Source organism: Cricetulus griseus, chromosome 2 (assembly GCF_003668045.3).
Source record: "Cricetulus griseus strain 17A/GY chromosome 2, alternate assembly CriGri-PICRH-1.0, whole genome shotgun sequence".
Classification (NCBI taxonomy): domain Eukaryota; kingdom Metazoa; phylum Chordata; class Mammalia; order Rodentia; family Cricetidae; genus Cricetulus; species Cricetulus griseus.
This window is the reverse complement of record NC_048595.1, coordinates 5,565,812-5,584,106: the sequence shown is the minus strand read 5'-3', so window position 1 is coordinate 5,584,106 and position 18,295 is coordinate 5,565,812. Positions and strand designations below refer to the sequence as shown.

General features: G+C 48.3%; 1 long non-coding RNA gene across 1 annotated transcript; it reads left to right on the top strand.

Moving 5' to 3' along the window:
- The first annotated feature begins 2,159 nt into the window (after positions 1 to 2,159).
- LOC118237873 lies at positions 2,160 to 8,921 on the top strand. The gene is made up of 3 exons (XR_004768110.1): positions 2,160 to 4,435; positions 4,733 to 4,894; positions 5,603 to 8,921. It is a non-coding gene; the product is annotated as an uncharacterized LOC118237873 (long non-coding RNA).
- The last annotated feature ends 9,374 nt before the right edge of the window (positions 8,922 to 18,295 follow it).

Sequence of the window (18,295 nt, the reverse complement as noted above, 5' to 3'; positions counted from 1 at the left end):
CAGCAGCAGCCAGAGAACAGGTCAGGTCACACTCCAAGGGGTGAGGCTCTGGGCAGCTCCAGGCTTCCACTGAGCAAGCACACACCTAGAGGTCAAGGTCCCAGATGACAGCGGCCAGCTGGTCTCGACCACACTGGTGATAACAACTCCTCAGGCTGAAATGGCGCCTCTGACACGGTCATCCACAAGCTCTATCTTCTAGTCTCATGCGGACTCAACAAGAACAATCCGTGCCTCTTCCTCCCCTTCAGCCATCCCTGGTGCTCACACTGCTGCTTGGAGACAATAGTCCCCAAGTCTTGTTCATCTCTTTTTTTCTCTCCTTAAAATGTCAGCCTTGGGGGGTTGGTGAAGTGGCTCACGGGCAAAGCGCTTGCTTTGCTAGTGTGAGTTCTGGAGTTCCTTTTCACTGGGCATGTGTGGCAGGCACCTGTAATTCCAATATTCCGAAGGCAGAGATGGGAGCCATGGGACAAGCTGCCTATGGCCGCCAGCTCCAGGTTCAGCAAGAGACCCCTCAATAAATAAAGTGGACATCAATCAATGTCAACTTTGAGCTTCCATACACACACACGTGCACACCACTCCAAGACACATGCAAAATATAAATGAGAAAACAAACAAATGCATCATACATACGTACATCATACATACAGTGCCACCCTTGCCTGGCTCACTTTGTTGATAATGTATTTGAGACAAGTAGCTGATATAGCTGAGGATGCTTTGACCTTCTGGTCCCCTGCCTCTACTTCCTGAGTGCTGGGATCACAGGCAGACATCACCATACTTGGTTTATTTGGCTGGGTATGGAACCCAGGACTTCTTGCATGGGAGGCAATCTATTGTCTGAACTCTCTTTACTCACACGTGTGTCTATTCATTTTGTTTTATGATCCAGTGAGTTTAGCCCGGGGGGTCTGTGGAACCATGCATGGGCTTTGGAGTTATCCATTATGCCCTGGTGGACTCAGAAGTAGATACACAACTAAAGACAATGATTATTCATCTCCCAGAATATACCAATAATCAATAGTCCAGCAATGAGGCATAGGGTCTGATGGGGACCTGCCTGTTCCCTGACTGACTGTTGACAGGATCAGTCATATGTAGGAGGCCCAGGGAGGGTAACCACAGTGTGAACTCACGCTTGCAACGGCTGCGTCAAGCCTATGGGATGGATGGCACTTCATAGCTCTGCTCCTATCTTTTAGCTCTTTTGAACTTCCCACCCTCTTCTATATGGTTCCCTGGGCCTTAGAGGGACAACATGAGTATGTTGCTTTGGCCTGATCCCTCCACTGTCTCTCACTCTTAGCATGCGGGGCACCAAGCATCCCTACATTCACCACTATTCACAGGGCTAGGTCCCAATTTTTTGTTTGTTTGGTTTTGGTTTTTTGAGACAGGGTTTCTCGGGGCTTTGGAGCCTGGCCTGGAACTAGCTCTTGTAGACCAGGCTGGTCTCGAACTCACAGAGATCTGCCTGCCTCTGCCTCCCGAGTGTGGGATTAAAGGCATGTGCCACCACAGCCTGGCTGGATCCCAATTTTTTTTAAAAAATCATTTTTAACTTATTTTTTTTTATTCATGTGTACCGTATTGTGCTCGAGAGTGTTTGGAGGTGGTGAGGAGGCCAGAAGAAGGCATCGGATCCCTTGGAGCTAGAGCTACAGACATTGTGAGCCATCCAGTGTGGGTGCTAAGATCTGAACTCGGGTCCCCTGGAAGAGGAGTAAGCGCTTTTAACCACTGAGCCATTTCTCCAGCTCCAAAAAATTGTTTTAAGTAAATAGTTTTCTTTTTCTTTTCTTTTTTCTTTCTTTTTTTTTTTTTTTTTTTTTTTTTTTTTTTTTTTTTTTTTTTTTTTGTCAATACTGGGGATTGAACCCCGGGGCCTCCTTCAAGTTGGACACACACTCTATACCTAGCCTCCTTAAATTTTGTTTAATTTACTTGATAAATTATCCAACCTGGACTTGAACTTGTCCAGCCCAGGCAGGCCTTAAACTTGTATCTTGCCTGCCTCAGCATCTTAAGTAATAACACACGTTGGTCGATTTTGAGCATGGGACTTAAAAACACAAATTATGGCCCAAACCTATAGCCTGCTAGTAGACTGCTTGCTTAGTGTGCTCAACACTCTCGATTCAAACCCCAGTACTGGGGAAAACAAATCCCAAGTACAAAATATATAAAGAGCACACAAATGGGCTGTGCTGGCTGAGTGTTAATGAGGTGGGACACTGAGTGCCACGGGACTCTTGTCACCGATCCGTCCTAGGGCTGGCTTTTCGCCTCACCCTGCTAACAGGCCACCCTTTCCCAAATCCTCACTCATATACCCTCACAACATCCTGAGTGGAAATGTCATTCCCCCTGACACTCATCCTGTTCCAGCTGTGTGCCCGTCCCCTCCCTGTCGCCCACAGTTTTCCTGTCCCAACACTCCATGTGTTTCTTATAATAGTGACACTAATGTCACTGCTTCAGTTTGTGTCATGACTCTTTCAGAGACACCCAGAACCCTTGACGGCCATGGGGCTGTTACCAGGTTATTAACTGACCACACAATTCCATAATGTAATGAATAATTATCCTCTCCAGGAGGAAACTCAGCAACCAGGAAGGCCAAGCAGCAGCTCCAGGGTTGCCACAAGGTCAAGAGCAGCAGAGGGAAAAGGGAAGTGGGGTCTAATTCATGTCAGCCATGGACCGAAGGCCAGACTCTTATCTTTCCCAGGAGGTGCTCGGGAGGACACAGGAAGCCAGCCCTGAGCAGGGCATACTGCCTTCTAAAAACAGCATCACCCATTGACTCCTTAGCTGAGCAGCACCCTTCTCCCCGCTTGCCTGGATAGAGGCGAGCTGCCTGTGAGCATTAGGATGGCCATTCCACGCAGGACCTCTCTGCAGCGCTGACCCAGTGAGCCTCTCTCCTCCCTAAAGTCTGCCTTCTGCCTACAGCAGGCCCCTTGCTTGTCTCCTGCCCGGCTGTCCTTCCCCACCCTGGGGGAGCCCTGGCGCATTGCACAGCCTGCCCTTTAGGTACCACACTTGCTCTTCCTTGCTGTTCTGGTGACCCCTGAACAAAAGCATCCTCCTTGACTGCCTCCTCTGTTGTTTTTCAATCTCCTGCCGCAAGTTCCTGTCCTTATCTAGTTTCCGCCCCGGCCCGACACTGCCCGTGTGTCTCACTTGCTTATCTTGCTTGTCAGTACCAACACAAGCCTAGCTAACACAGGGGAAATTGAAATACGCATCTTTGGGGTGGGGCAGGGGAGAGAGCTGTGTGCAGTGATGACTAATGCTATCGTAAACTGCTGGGCGCTTTTTATACTGCTGGTAGGAGCTGTTGCAAACTCGCTTGTGGTTTGAATGACTTTAAGATTCAGAGTACTATTAATTTCCGGTGAATAATTCCAAGAAACATGGTGCTTGGGGAAGAATTAAGATGTTTTCAAGAGAGTACAAAGAGCTGCCTGGTGTGACTCTAGAGGAAAAGACCACAGCACTGAAGTCATTTTCCTGTTTGGTGAGCCGCAGCAGGCAGTGCCTGGGATATTTTGAGATTTACTGTACTCCCATTCATTCAAAGTCAGATTCCACATGATGTTTGTTTAAAGCATCTTGGAACAAAATCATCTTCATTCCAACTCTAGTCGTCCACCCCCCCCCCCGGCCCCACCCCATCTTAAAGGCATTTGCAGGTTTAAAGATAACTGAACTACCAGAAACTTTCTTACAGGTTGTTCAATGGGATTGGGGCCGGGTGGTGTGGCACACACCTTTCATCCCAGCACTTGGGAGGCAGCGATAGGCAGATGGCTATGAGTTCAAGGCCAGCCTGGTCCACATAGCAAGCTTCAGGCCAGCTAAGGCTTCATAATGAGAACCTGTCTCAAAAAAAAGAGAAAGAGAGAGAGAGGAGAGAGAGAGAGAAAGGGAGGGAGAGAAGAAAGGGGAGGTTGGGGGGTATTGGTAGCTCAGAGGAGAACACTTGCCTAGCATATATGAGGTTCTGGGCTCTATGCAAGCACAGTTCCCTTCCAGTATTTTCCATGGAATCATGGCATGCCAGGGGCACACACCTCAGTCTCTGGGCACATGTAAAAGGTGAAAGCAGCTGTGGTTTCACAAGGCTGCTGGGGGCATGTGCCACCCTCTCTCCGTGAAATCAGAGGAAATGAGGAGGCAGCTGCAGGCTGTCCGCCTACCTCTGCTCCCACCAGCGGCCTCGGCAGCTGCCTGCAGAGGTGAGAGTTGTCAGCAAACTGATGGGAAACAGCTGGCGTCTTCCTGCCTCTTGTGTTCTCCCAGCTCTAAGCCCACACACAACTACAAGAGCCGCTGCCAGGCCCTTCCAACTGAGCTGCGGGTCTCCTCAGCCGTCACTGTATATCCACAGGGTGTAACAGAGAAGATGACCACGGAGGTCTGTAAACAAAGGTTTTCAGCTCCTGGGGCCTCTATCTGGTTTTAGTTTATTATTATTTTTTGAGCTAGTGTCTCCGGTAGTCCTCTCCGGCTTCAGATTTGCTATGCAGCTGAGGACGGCCTTGAATTCCTAATCTTCCTTTCATTGGCTCCTGAGTAGTGGGGTTGCAGGCATGTGCCCCCAAGCCCCTCTTATGTGGGTTTATGCTGAGAACTGAATTTAAGGCTTTGTATATGCTAGGTGATCACTCTACCAATTAAGCCTGGTATGTCCTCAACCCTTATTTTATTTTAGGTAGGGTTTCAGGTCCCAAGGCTGGCGTTGGACTCTTGTTGGGATTACACGCGTGTGCCACTGGGCCTATTGATAGACCTTGGATGTCCAAGCGGGTTTCTGTCCCTTTCCAATCCTGTTTTCTCAAACTCACCACAGCGACGGACATGTCACATACGTCCAGTAAGTGACCAGTGAAGGGAAGCCTGGTTAGATGAACTGCTGAAGGGGACAGCTATGTGTCTACCCAGTCACTCCAACACTCAGTACCGAGTTGCTTTGAAAGTAGAATTATTTTAAAAGATTGAAAGCACCTGTAGCCGAGCCACGGTCACCAGAGGGATCTGAAGCATGAGGAAAAAACCAGGGCCACTGCACATAAGTAGACATCTTCATTACTCCTGGCTGTGTTTTAATAGGATGTATACGTACAATGTAATTAATATGTACATATATGGTTACGTATATGTATACAGTGGACTCTACTCACCAGCAAGAGGAATGAGCTGATACAATCCATGGTGTGGACATACTACAAAAACATCATGCTGAATGAAGACCACATTTATGTGATATTCTCAGGGAGACAAGGCTTGTCTATGGTAGGAAGAATTAGAACACCTGTCTGAAGAACTGAGCTGGAGGGAGTTTCAGGAAGTCATGAAGGTCATGGGCCTTGTTAGGGGTTGAGCACCAGCAGAAGCCATCTGAGGGGGCACTGGAGAGGCACATGTTCGAAGCTGAGGGTAGAGCCCCGAGGGAGTGTACCTGCCAGCGTCTAAGTGGCTGGGATTTGATCCCCGGTGTCACTAAAGGAGCCCTTTCTTTTATTGCATTTGAATTTTTCTTCAAAACAAAAGGAAATAATGAAACACAAATGCTGAATTGTAGGTTTGAACACCTCCAGAACAGGGTGACTCTGTGAAAGAGGGGGATCCTGAAAGTATCCACGGAGATGCTACTCTGTAAGAACGGTAAGTCAGAGCTGGGGATTGGGCTCACTGGCAAAGGCTTGACTGAGGCACCCGGGTGCATCTTTAACACTGGCAGGGCAGGCGGAAGCAAATGCGGTTGGGTACCACTAGGAATACATGGGTGAGTGGAGAGAATGCCAAAGAGTAAAAGAAGCCTCACCTTTTAAAGTGGTCACCACCTCCCAGCTCAGGCTAGGGACCCGGCTTTCAATACATGGGCCTTTGAGGGGCAGTTCAGACTCCAGCGAGCAGAGCGGCCACTCTCCATACATCACAGCTCCGCCTGAGAATCGTGATGCTGATGACACACTGCTTCCCTCAACGGCACGAAATGTTTAGAATCAACCTAGATGTAGAAGAAACCCGACAGGCAGCATGGACCAAAAGGAGAGAAGCTGACCAAGCATCAGTGGAGGCCAGACTGCTCTGAAGAGGGTGGGGAGGAAAACAGCCTGGGTGATTTGTCTCATTTTGTGTATTTGTTGTGTGTCTACACATGTACATGACAACACGAGCATGTGTGTGTTCAGGCACAGTGGATGCCACACCATGACTTCCTGTATTGCTCTCCACACTGTTCCCCTGAGAGAGTCTCCCTGAAACTGGAGCTAGCCTGGCAACCCCACGATCCTCCTCCACAGTGCGGAGTTAATGGCAGCTCTGGTGACCTTGCCTGGCTTTTTATCTGGATTCCTCAGGATCTGACTCTGTCTCAAAGCCAGTGCTCTTACCCACCGAGTCATCTCAGCCCAAACATAGGTGAATTCAGAAGCAGGGTCTGGGTTCTAGTCTGTAATCCTGAAGACAAAAGCACTGGCTGGCTTGGGGAGACTGAGGGGATGGTTCCTGTGGTAACAGGCATGCTTCCCGAGCATCAGAACCTGAACTGATCCGTAGCACCACATAGAACCTGGGTGTTCATCCGTAGATTAGCAGTGCAGACAGGTGTGTGTGGAGAGTGGCCACTCCCTGAAGTATACATATCCTCAGGCCACTGAAGTCTGAAATGTCCCTTGAGGATTTGGTCCCTCCCTGTGGTGCTATTGGGAGGTGGTGACACCTTTAAAAGGCGGGGCCATGGAAGGGACTTAGCTCATCAGGAAAGTGATGGTTCATCAACTGGACAGCTTCTGGGATCCCCTAGGAGACACACCTCTGGGTGTGTCTGAGAGGTGTAGCTGAGATGGGTGACGTGCCGCCAGAGACGGGAGACACGAAGGTCCCTCTGGCTTGCTGGCCAGCGAGTCTTCATTGGCGAGCTCCTGGGTTCAGTGAGAGACCCTGTCTCAACAGCTAAGGTGGAGAGCAAGAGAAGAAAACCAAGGAGACATAATAACTACATGTAACGTGGGATCCCGGAACAAGATACACAGGGAAACAGAGGCTATTAGTTGCAAAATTGAAAAGAGAGGTGGCTAGGAATTCTCCACACTGTTCTTCAAGGCTTCCTGTAATTCTAAAATTATTGCATAACAAAAGATAAAGAAGTCAAGATGGATTGCTGGGTGGGCAGATGCACCCATGGTGTTTTAGTAAAGCACTGCATTAAACATCAACTGAAACTGGGTGGTGGTGCACGCCTTTAATCCCAGCACTTGGGAGGCAGAGGCAGGCAGATCTCTGTGAGTTCAAGGCCAGCCTGGTGTCCAGAGCGAGTGCCAGGACAGGCTCCAAAGCTACACAGAGAAACCCTGTCTCGATAAACTGACTCAAACCAAACCAAACCAAACCGAAACAGAACAAAACCATCAACTAAGCTGAGTGTGCTGGTGGACACCTGCAATCCCAGCACTTGAGAAACTTAGGCAAGAGAATCAGGAAGTAAGGTCAGCCTGAATTACATAGCAAATTCAAGGCCTGGGCTACATGAGATCCTGTCTTTAAAAATTGTAAACAAACAGAGCTAACTATAGAATTCTGTAGAATTCTACGGCAAACAAAAAACTGTTCACTGCCTAGCTCTAACAGATTACCATACACTCAAAAGTTTTCAATAACAAACTGTTGAAAAGAGCAAATTAACAAACTAAACCTAACCTTGATTTCCTACCCAAGCCTAAGAAGTGTTGTGTGTTCAGCTGCAAAGTTGACAGGAGTATAAAATTGTGTGTGATGATCCGTGTGACACCACTAAGGAAAAACAGGTTCTCGGCTGAAAATGAGACCCTCTGAACATAAACAATGAGGTAACCAAGGAAACAGTAGAGAAGATGGTGACCCAGGAAAGAAGGTCTCTCCCCGAGTTAGGCTGGGAATTCTCAGGAGAGAATGTTCTGTGAGACGCTGTGCCGCCACCGCCGAGACGGTGGCCCTGATGACAGACAGGTCCATGCCACATCCCGACCCAGGCTGTGCCTGTGGGTACCCACCCTTCCCTCTTATCAGACATTGATTGCAAGAGGGAGGGGCCAGTGGAGTGAGCTAAGTCAGGGCTGGTGTGAGCCGGTACAGTCGCCTTATTTAATATTATTTAATTACTAAATAAACCGATCTTATGAATCAGCCCCACGGTAAAATGATGTAACAGGCAATAAATCTGCAGTGGTAACCTTTGGTGTTCTGGACAAATGTACACACTGTAACCCACATATTTGTCGTGAGCCGGGGAAGCTGTGGGGCTCTAATGGAATACACACATGTCCCTTGGAGACCAAGAATCAGAGGCGGGTGAAGGGAAAAACATGAACTTCAGGCTCTAAAGATTCACAGATGAGAAATGCCCTATGAGATAATTCAGAAAGCGTATGGTTCCCTGTGTGGGACAGGAAACGCCGAAGGTCCAATTCAGCCCTCAGAAGATATACATTCGGGGAAATTTCCAAACCTAGTCCTCCAGGGAGCACGGGGAGAAACCAGCCTAGAAGGTTGAGGCTACATCAGCTGCAAAATTTATCTGGTTCTCCAAGGGGGTTGTGAGTGACCGAAAACTCTGTGACGAAGAAGTCAGTTTCAGAGCCAGAGGAGGTTAAAAATGATTTTTCGTGCGACTTATAGAGTATCAGACTGGCCTATGTCAGTCTAGCTCTGATAGGCCACTCGAGCCAAGACAGAATTCTGGTGTGTAATGATGAAGCTAGGGAACAGAGTAAGATTTTGCCCAAGACCTTCAAGCGGCACGGCAGAATCTCTGTGTATGTGTGTCTGTGTGTCTGTGTGTTTGTGTATCTGTGTGTGTATCTATATGTTTGTGTGTATCTGTGTGTATGTCTGTGTGTGTATATCTATGTGTGTGTATCTGTGTGTGTCTGTGTGTGTATCTATGTGTATGTGTATCTCTGTGTATATATCTGTGTATGTGTGTCTTTGTGTGTATCTGTGTGTATCTATATGTTTGTGTGTATCTGTGTGTATGTCTGTGTGTGTGTCTATGTGTGTATCTCTGTGTGTATGTATCTGTGTCTGTGTGTATCTCTCTGTGTGTATCTGTGTCTCTGTGTGTGTATCTGTGTGTATGTCTGTGTGTGTATATCTATGTGTGTGTATCTGTGTGTGTCTGTGTGTGTATCTATGTGTGTGTGTATCTCTGTGTGTATATCTGTGTATGTGTGTCTTTGTGTGTATCTGTGTGTATCTATGTTTGTGTGTATCTGTGTGTATGTCTGTGTGTGTGTCTGTGTGTGTATCTCTGTGTGTATGTATCTGTGTCTGTGTGTATCTCTCTGTGTGTATCTATGTGTGTATCTGTGTGTGTGTCTGTGTGTATCTGTGTGTGTATCTGTGTGTGTGTCTGTGTGTATCAGTGTGTGTGTATCTGTGTGTATCTGTGTGTGTATCTCTCTGTGTGTGTCTGTATGTATCTGTGTGTGTATATTATGTGTGTATCTCTGTGTGTGCATCTCTCTGTGTGTATCTAGTGTGTATCTGTGTGTGTGTGTGTGTGTGTGTGTGTGTGTGTGTGTGTGTGTGTGTGTGTAGGCCAGAGGCTGACATCTGCTGTCTTCCTCAGTCACTCTTCACCTTAGTTTTTTGAGACAGGGTCTCTCACTGACACTAGAGCTCACTAATTCAGTGGAAATGGCCAGCAAGCTCTAGGAATTCTCTTGTCTTCACCTCCCCAGGGCTGGGATTACAGGCTTGCACCACCATGCCTGGATTTTTATGTGGGTCTGTCATTTCAGACTCAGGTCTCTACGCTCACCCAGCGAGCACTTACTAACAGACATCTCCCCAATCCATAACAATTTTTATACATAATGGTATCCACTGAACATCTTTTGTGTACCAGGCCTGCGCCCTTCAAATAGATGGACTAGTCAGGTCTGAGGGTGTTCATTAATCACACAGGATACAGCACCGGCCAGCCTAACACGCGGGGTGAACACTACTTGGTCCAATCCTTGGGCCTCCTCCTCCACTTCTTTTCTCTTAGACACTGAAGGTTTGCCAAGGGTCGAATTGAAAATTATTCCAGCTGCGTGCATCCCAAAATTGCCAAGCAGAGCCACTGCTCCAGCCAGTCAGACGCTCTCCCTCTGCAATTCCATAGAGCAACGCACCGCATTTCCACCTCTGAGCTTCGAAGACTATGTCCCCGAATGTGACTGTGGCAAATTGTGATCAGTCCATTTGGGAAAGTTCACGGGTTCCATCAGGGATTCTGTGGTAAGAATCTAGTGTGTGAAATAAAGGACGAGGTGTCTAAGCATAATCAGACGCTTATAGTTTGGCCTCAGCAGGGGGAGAAGGAGCAGGCCTTTGTAGCTGTGGATGTTTTTAAACTCTATCTTTCCGAGTTAGATCAGAAAAGAAACACCCCCAGTTCTGGTAGCTCTGATAGATTTCCTATGAAAGTGAAAAGACTAGCTGCATTTTTTTTTTAATCCCTACGGCCGGGTTTATATCATTCTAATGTGAAATGAGAATTACCTGGACAGTTGAAATTCTGAGGTTCACATCTCTGAGCAGAAGGGTTCTCCTCCTCACCCTGTGGTCACTGCTGTTCCATAGAATAAAGCAAACTGCTTCGTGAACTGAGGAAGACTTGCGTGTGAATACTTGTAATGTCTCTTTGGTGCTTAGAATTTAAGCTCCCTCATTTCATTTCTTTTTTTAAAATGTATTGATAATCTATTTATTTTATTATGTGTATGAGTGTTTCTGCCTGCGCGCCCTTGGAGGTCAGAAGCCGATGTGGGATTCCCCAGCAACTGGAGTCAAGGATGGTTTGAGCCAGCCACCATGTATATGCTGGGAACTGAGCCCTGGTCCTCCACAAAATCCCTGCTGAGCCCTCTCTCCAGCTGTGAACCCCCCCTCCCTGCTTCAGTTCCTGACTACAGACTTGAGATGGGGACTTTGCAAGATGCTGGGAGAAGGGGCAGTGCTTTTATATATGCAAATAATTCATGTGCGATATGTACCCAAACGAGCTTTGCACTCTCCTGCCCTAGCAGCAGCTCCCCCCACCCCTCTGGGGATGTCTCCTAGCTTTTCCCTCTTCTTCTAGCCCCTGCTACAAGCCTGGTCCTTCAGGGGCCGCAGCCTCACTCCATAAGAACAAAGGGAACCCTAAGTTACTCTCTTCTTTGTGGTCAATAGTCTTAGTCTCTACAGAAAACTGATGACAAGAAAAGCGCATACAGAGCCAGGCGGGGGTGGCGCACGCCTTTAGTCCCAGCAAACGGGAGGCAGAGGCAGGCGGATCTCTGTGAGTTCGAGACCAGCCTGGTCTACAAGAGCTAGTTCCAGGACAGCCTCCAAAGCCACAGAGAAACCCTGTCTTGAAAAACAACAACAACAAAAAGTACACACTGCATACCTGATAAGCACAGGTGTCAAACACAGACATGAGGCTCAGAGCAGCAAGATGCTCCAGTGTTTACCCAGGGTCAGGGGCCTGTGGATATAGAAGGCTGTGGGGAAGTGCACAGCCACCCACCGGGTCTCCCAGCTGAGAGACACCTGGACCTTGCTTGCGCGGCAGAAGCCAAACCCCATCCCCTTTTCCTTACAACAGATCTTTCCTAGACAGGCGCAGCTGATGGAGAGGGCTCCACCAGCATCCTCTGTTTGTGTTAGGAATGTGCCAGGGACAGCTTTGTGGTCATCCCTCTCTGCAGTTTCTCTGAACAGCTCAAATTCGCCAAAGACGTACGGAGTGGAGAATGCCACTCTGCCACAGGCGTCCAGGCCTTCCTTTGTGGATAGCAATTCAGACCTTAATGTTCCCCCTTCCCAAGTGTGAATTCATCCAGAGCCCTTTCTCCTCACCTTATCTCTTTAGAAGACCGGTGGGTTTTATTTTAATTACTCTATTGCTGCAGCAGTAGGGACTGGAGCCCAGGCCTCGCCTCCGGAGGCGAGCACTCAACTGGAAGGCCCAGGCCCAGAGGGCTCCCTCCTGTCTGTTTCTCCAGGCTAATTCTCATCACCTCTTTCCTTTGCAAGGATTCAGAACATGAAGGAAAAACTTGGCCTTCCCCGAACCCCTAGATCCTATGTTCTCTCCCCCATCTTCTGTGCTAGCGTGACCTTCTCCTCAGCCTGGGATCCATCTGCTCCCCTTCATCTCTGCCAGGGGCCACCCCACTCTTTCTCTTCTGGACTCTTTCAAAAGTGCAAAACAGGCCAAGTTGCAATGTCTGAACATCAGCGTTGCCTGACTGTGTACAGACACCCCACAGCTCCACCTTTGTGGTTTAAAGAACCGGCCTCGGTCCCTTTTGTTCTGTCTGAGAACAGTCTGCACTCCCGTTTGTCCTTCTTGTCTGAACTGAGAGGGCCTTCTGGAGCGTTCACACCCAAGTGTGATCAGTATGTAGCGCCCATGCGCTTTGCACCCTTACCTTACCAGCCCCTCTCTCCCCCATGACGCCCACCCCACATCTGAGAGCATGAAGTCCACATCACTTTTTCTCACCTGTACATCTGTGTGAGAGCACAATGTCAGTAGGGGTTCAAGAAACACACACCCTTGACAAACTCTGCCTCCCAGGAGGAGGAGGTGGGGCTGTGATGACCAGAGACACATTTTCTCACCAACCATTCCCGACATCAAGCCTCTGCTTGGCCACTGACTTCTGAGGACACTTCCTTCTCTTTGACGGAATTCTTTCTGTGGTTCCCTTCTGCTTACCCCCAGTCACTTTCTCCCTATACTCTCAACTCACTTGTGGTCACCCACTCAATTTTTCTCAATTCCCCACCTACAGGGCTCTAATCAGAATTACAGATGGAGTCCATCCATCCCGGAATGCAAGAGACACACAGAAAGGTGGCCTCTGAGCTCTGGGGGAAACTGAGCCTTGTATGCCACCCACTTGGGCACAGTTGACCCAAAAAGCTTCACTGCCACCCCGTTCTAACTGCCGGCTTGTCCACTAAACCGACCTCTCCCCCTGCCTTCGCTACGTCTGTAGTCCTGGCCTCATACGTTAACGCATCCCTCTTTCCTCCACACCAGCGGCACCGTCAGTGAGATAGACTTGCTCCCTGCCCACTCGTGTGTCATGCTTGTCTCTTCCGGTTGTTTCCCCAAATTAAACACTCCTTCAGATAGCTCAGAGTCCACTCACAGCGCTCCGTAAAGTTGTCTGGAGTCCTTCCTTAAAGGGGGGACTTTATTTCCCCAACCCAACTTTCAAATCATTTCTCAGAATACAGCCAATATCTTTCCTGAAAACAAAGGGGTTCCAGGACAAAAGGGTGAAACTTCCGCACACATGGTCATGACACTGTTTTAGCAGTCTCCCTCCTCCGCACCCTTCAACGCCACCAAGAATAGACAAATCGTGCAGGGAGTCATAAGGAGGGTGGCAATGTCCTCAGTGTCAACTAAGGAGGGCACTTGATCCAAGCCCAGCTCCTTGGCAAGTCCCTCCTTGGCTGTCTAGCCCATCCAATGTAGTTGTTTTTCAAAACAATGGCTTGTCCGCAGCCTGGCTGGCCTCCGCTGTGACCCCACATTTTGTCAAACTCACACCCTGCCCTGCTCTAGTAATCCTATCAACTTGGCATTCTTCCTGACTGTGCTGTGACTTTTCAAATTCTTCCTCAAAGCCTAGAACAAATGATTCATATCTGGGCAGTGTGTCACCATCCAGCTGCCCTCTCTGCATTTGAAAGAGCCTAGTCCCGCTTTTCAACAAAGCTTCCTGGGTTGGTGATGCTCATGACCACGTAGTGTGAGCATGGTGCCCTGAATGAACTAGACCAGGAAAGAGATGAGCAGAGTGAAACCAGAGGCCACTTATTTATAGACCAGCTAATAGTGTTTGTTTTGTTTTAGTCCTGAAAAGAAGTAAAATACTAGGCTGGGAGATGCAGACAAGCCCTACAGTAAGCTGTTTCTGCTTCCTGAGTTGTATCTGCAACTGTATTTATCCCTACTGCTTGCAGGTCTCAGAGTCTCCCATGGTAGTGCTGAACTAAGCTGCTTGGGGATGGGGTGGGGGGTGGGACACGTCCTGGGGGCAGGAACGGCACTTCACTCTGTCTCCAGAGGAACTGGAGCCAGGGCCTCTATGGGAAGGGGAGGATTGGCGCAAAGGCCTGCCATGGAAGGAGTTTCTATACAGGCCTTTTGCTTCATCCTTAGCATGAAAGAGGAGCGAGTGAAATCTGGGCCTCAAGTAACCACAGCAGTTCTTCTGTGAGCTACATCCCAGGGTATACAGTCAGCACTCAGCACTCAGACAGAGACTGTTTGGGGCGGGGTTGAGTCTACACTGAGCATGTGCAGTCTCTCCTCACCATTACTTCCTAAACAGTAATAGCAGAGCAGTCACCCCAGGCTCTGTGACACACCACGCCATCTTGTCAAAGAAGGGATCTGAGCCTGTGGCTGTTGGTAGCCACCTCCCACCCCACCCCCAGGACACCAAGGGATGACAGTGTGTGATGGAATTTTAAACAGAAACAAATTCAATGTGTCAGGCTGCTAGAAGCTAGAGGCTTGCAGCTGAGATTAACTGTGTCTTCCGAGATATATTTTTTTTAATGCAGCAATTGAGAAGTATGGTTTAGGACAACCCAGTGGGACTAAGCATCTGTGCGGGAGACTCTTCTCCGCCACCCCATCCAAGGAGGAGTAGAGCAGCCTGGGGGAAGGGAAGGGGCACTGATACCTTGGGCTATCAGGCTAAAGGCAGCCTGTGAACCACCTCGGGAAGAGCAGCTACTCTTGACCAGTACTGTAGTCGCGCAGACTGCATTTGCTTTTGGGCAGTGGGGGCAAGACTAACAAGGACTGTGCACCAGAGTAGCTGGGGGCAAGCTCCCCTCTGGCCAGCACCAGGGCCGTCCTGACGGTCATTTCCTCCAGACACCCAGCTAAGGAAGGACCTGAGCTTGCCTGACCCCCAAGTTGGTTTCCCTTGCCTTCTCTCCCCTTTCCCCACCTCCACCCCCACACACATACTGAGCGCTCAGCTTTGGCCTTATAAGGCTGGACACAGCACACAAGTGGCTAAGCGCAAACACCACTGGAATGTATTTCTTTTGTTCTTTGAATCCTGTGCGCTCAGTAAATTGTCAGTCAAGAAGAAGTTTAGAAGCATGATTTTCCCTGGTCATACCAATGGCCATTTCCTAACGTCACACTGTCTTCTCAATTGTTAAGGTTGAAGTAAACACCAAATGCTACCCAACTGAGAAAGAATTCTAGAAACCTAAGAGACCGAAACTAATGCTTACCCCTCTGTCCATCTGAAAGAGCTGAGAAGAGCTTCATCTGAGAACACAGAGTTCTCTTGAAAACCCTTGGACTGAGCCTTGACACAACCTGTCATAACATAAACCAGCCTTCAGGGCGCTTGCCTACCATGTGTGAGGCCCTAGGTTCAATTGTCAGATGAAAAAAAAAAGAAAGAAAGAAAAAAGAGAGGAGGGAGGGAAGAAGAGAAGGAGAGATAGAGGGAAGGAAGGAAGGAGGTGGGTGGGAGGGAAAAAGGGAGGGAAACTAAATAATGTTTTGACCAGAGCATATAGTTTTAAGTAATTTGTCTTTAAGTCTCTTGGCTGGCTTTTAGGGTTCAGAGGACTGCTTAGGATCAAATCTAGGACTCTAAGCAGACTAATCATGTTGTTGCTGTAAAAAGAGGTGGTGATGGTTTAAAGATAAAACAGAGTACAAGCAGGGCTAGGGTGGGTGGCATAGGGGAAAGAGTGCTTGCCTTGAAGACCTGAGTTCAATCCCCAGCACCCAAGAATAAACTCAAGATTGACCTCTGGCTTACACACACACACACACACACACACACAGAGAGAGAGAGAGAGAGAGAGAGAGAGAGAGAGAGAGAGAGAGAGAGCACATGCACACACAAACAATGTTTGGGGTTTGTTTGTTTGTTTGTTTGTTTGTTTTGAAGAAGCTAGTTGCTAGAATAAGAGCAATTTAAAGTTAAAAGAAGGAAAATAAGAAATTAACAACTACACAAGAACTGCCTAGCCAGGCGCTGGTGGCGCACGCCTTTAATCCGAGCACTCGGGAGGCAGAGGCAGGTGGATCTCTGTGAGTTCGAGGCCAGCCTGGTCTCCAGAGCGAGTGCCAGGATAGGCTCCAAAGCTACACTGAGAAACCCTGTCTTGAAAAAAAAAAAAAAAAAACCAATGTTAATTAACAACACACCTTGATAGGCCCTCAGTTGACATTCACCAATGAGCAATGGATTGCAATAAACTATAAAACTGTGGTTCTCAACCTGTGGGCCATGACCCATCGGCATCTGAAACCAGCATGGTTGACCAAGGCAGCATCTGGATTTGAAGATCCATACTGTATCCCCATGCTGACAGCTCAGCATGAGAGGACTAAGGCATGCAAAGGAGCAGCGGCAAGCTAAGACCACAAAGGACCACGGACTTGAACCACAGGGGAAGTTGACAAGCAGAGGCAGCACGGTCAGATCTGTGTGTGTGTGTGTGTGTGTGTGTGTGTGTGTGTGTTCACGTGTGAGTGTGTATATATATGTGTGTATACATGTGAGTGTGTGTGTGTGTGTGTGTTCACGTGTGAGTGTGTATATATATGTGTGTATACATGTGAGTGTGTGTGTGTGTGTTCACATGTGAGTGTGTATATATATGTGTGTATACATGTGAGTGTGTGTGTGTGTGTGTGTGTGTTCACATGTGAGTGTGTATATATATGTGTGTATACATGTGAGTGTGTGTGTGTGTGTGTGTTCACGTGTGAGTGTGTATATATATGTGTGTATACATGTGAGTGTGTGTGTGTGTGTGTGTGTTCACGTGTGAGTGTGTATATATATGTGTGTATACATGTGAGTGTGTGTGTGTGTGTGTGTGTGTGTGTACCAGGGATGGAACCCATGCTACCCCATGCTGTACCACTAAGCCACACAGCAGATCAGCATTCTTTAGCATTCCTTTTTCCCTCCTTCCCAGCCAGTTCTTTCCCTTATCTACCTTCTTCCTCTCCTGCCTTCTAAGTAGGCTCCATAACTTGAAGGAGCTCAAAATATCCCTCCCCCGTCAAGATGCCCTCCCCCAAACATAGTGCCCTATCATGCTCCCAGGCCATTTTCCAGAGAAGTGGCAGGGACAGGCCTGACCAAAAGCTGTTCTCTTGTAAAACTGTTACACGTGGACACAGGTGAGTCCATCCCATCTGCTGCCCCCACCTAGGAAAAAGAAAGAAGAAAGAGAAGAACTTTGACACCTACCCAGACAGACGGGGACCCAGGTGGCTGCCACCTCGGGACCTCACCACGCCCCAAGGGAACCTCATTACAGCCTTCCATGCCTACTCCACTTCCTTCCTGCAGAAGTCAAACCCTGTCCCTTTGTTTAGTTCTAGGAAGCCTGAGTTGCTTTGAGCATTATATATTTGTATGTGTGCATACATGTGTGTGGTGTGTATATATGTCTATATGTGTGTATGCACGTGCATGTGTGTCTATGTGTGTGTCTGTGTATGTGTCTGCATGCATCTATGTGTGTGTGCATGTGTGTGTATGGGTCTCTGTGTGTATGTGTGTGCATTTGTCCATGTGTGTGTGCATTGTGTATATGTGTTTTCTGTGTGTGTACTCCGTAAGACTTAGGAGCCTAATAAAATTTGTTATTTCCCACAAGCTGGTCTACCGTAAGCTTATTCCTGTGGCTTGGCTGAGGAATTAGCAGAGGGAGGAGCCACACCCCTACACCCAGGAGGTGGCTCGCCATTTCCAGAACAATGCACAAGAGAATGAAAGACAGCCTGGAGCTCCTGGTGATTCTAGTTAATTCAGGCCACACAACCCGCTCTGACACCCTACAGAGCAAGAGTGGGACCAATGGATCTGATTCTGGAGGGAAGAGAGGGGTGGAGGTGGGAAGGAACCATGCTGCCCTCCCCTCCCTTTTTTTATCTGGACTGGAACAAAGTGTGCCCCAGGAGAGGAGGAGCGTGCGTTGTTCTTGTTTTCCTTCTTTACGCGTTGTTTGTTTTTATTTAGGCAATCAGTCACAGGTAACCTGAAGCAACTTTTGAAGAAAAGCTGCTACAAGAAGGAATTCACAACACAGTGACGCTGGGTGTTGGTGCTGGGGAAATCGCAATAAATGAATTTCAAAACATCAAAGTAGAGGGGAAGATTTGACAGTGAACCCAGCAATGTCCACATCCAATTTTGCTTTAGCATTAATCTCACAGGAAATGGAAAAGGAA